Consider the following 1,809-nt stretch of genomic DNA (forward strand, 5'->3'; position numbering starts at 1 on the left):
TCTCTGTCCCTCTACCCTCCCAAGCATGATGGCCCTCTCCAAGGACTAGTCCTTCCTTGCAACATGTCCAAAGCATGTCAGACGAAGCTTCAGAATCCTTGCCTCCAAGGAGCAGCCTGGCTTCACCCTCTCTAAAATGAATCTGTTCATTCTCTTAGCAGTCCATGGTATATTCAATACTCTTCTCCAACACCACAACTTAAAGGCACCAGTTTTTCTTCTGACATTATTATCCATTGTCCAGGTCTATTATGGATAATAAATAACTGTGAAGACCATGGCCAGAATCAGATTCACCTTAGTCTCTAAACTGACACTGTTGCTTTTCAGCACTTTGGAGGAGGTCCCTGATATCAGACTTTCCTAATCTAATTAGTTTTTTAATTTTCTAGCTGCTGATGCAAAGAGTGTCAATTGTGGAGCTAAGCAAGTTGAAATTGTTAACAATCTTAATCTCTTCTCCATCTGTTATGGTGCTGCCAATTAATCCAGTGGTGAGAATCTTTGTTTCTTAATGCTGCCTTCAATTCATATTGAATGGTGCAGTCCTTAGTCTTCTGTAGCAGACACTTCAGGTTCTACTTGGTTTTGTCATGCAAGATTGTGTCATCTGCAAAAGGCAGGTTGCTGATGAGTTTTCTTCCAGTCCTGATGCCACATTCATCCTAAAAAATTCAGCCTCCCACATGAGGCAGGATTAGGGTTCAGAGCTGCTGTACGTTGCAGGCGACTCAATGGCACCTAACAACAAGATACTATACTGGTTGTTTTTTATTTAAGCCTCTAGTTTAGAGTCAACAAGACCCCAGAGAGAACCTTTGTGTTTAAAAGCCTGTTGTCATTATTTTGGAGGAACATTCGTCCAGGTGGTACAGCACTCTTCCTTCAATATGCTGCACTGAGGTAACCTGGGTTTGCTATAATGTTGAACCTTGTGCCATTGGGGTATCAAATGCCATAACAGTTACCCCTGGTGGACAATGTTTGGTGGAGCTCCAAGTTTAAGACAGGTTTGGAAGCAGGAGTGGTATCCATGTCCTAAACAACATTCCTCTGGAAACTATGAACTTTGAGAAATGACAGTTATAGGAAGGCCTTTTGTTCATAGGGTAGCTATAAGTTGTGCTCAACTAAATGTCAATCAACAACAAACATATTATGATGCAATCATACCTCATAATATGATCTTATGTGATCACCTAAGCTGTGAGGGAATTAGAAGGAGATATAGCATCCTTAATCAGATTAGTCTTGATCTAGGGGCAGTTACCTTGCAATGTGACCTATGCTTGTTTGGTATTCTTCATGGGGCCCTGGGTTGGTGTATGTAGTGTGAGGAGAGAATCAGCAGAGCAACGGGGGGTCTCTTCTTCAAGACTGTCCAGTACAAGAAACCTAAAACAGACAATTACTCAAATTATTTATCACCTATTTCTATACTCTTAGAAGTAAAGCAAGTGATCAAAAAGATCATTGCTTAAATCAGATATACCTTAGTCCTCAAATTTACATAATTGTTCCTCAATAATTTGGAGAGGTCCCTAACTGCAGATTTTCCCAGTGCAATGCATCTCATTTCCTGAGTGCTGGTACCAAAGGTATTAATTGCAGATCCACAGAAGATGAAGTGATGACAGTTTTGATCTCTTCTCTATCCATCAGGATGTTGCCTTTCAGTACAGTGGTAAGAATCTTGTTTAATTGACATTGAGATGCAATCCATACCACAGACTGTATTCCTTGATCTTCTGCAACAAGTGCTTCAAGTCATCCTCACTTTTAGCAAGCAAGGTTGTGTCATCTGCATAA

This window comes from Elephantulus edwardii, unplaced genomic scaffold (genome assembly GCF_000299155.1).
Source record: "Elephantulus edwardii isolate Elephantulus edwardi_28Jun2011 unplaced genomic scaffold, EleEdw1.0 scaffold00038, whole genome shotgun sequence".
Lineage (NCBI taxonomy): Eukaryota > Metazoa > Chordata > Mammalia > Macroscelidea > Macroscelididae > Elephantulus > Elephantulus edwardii.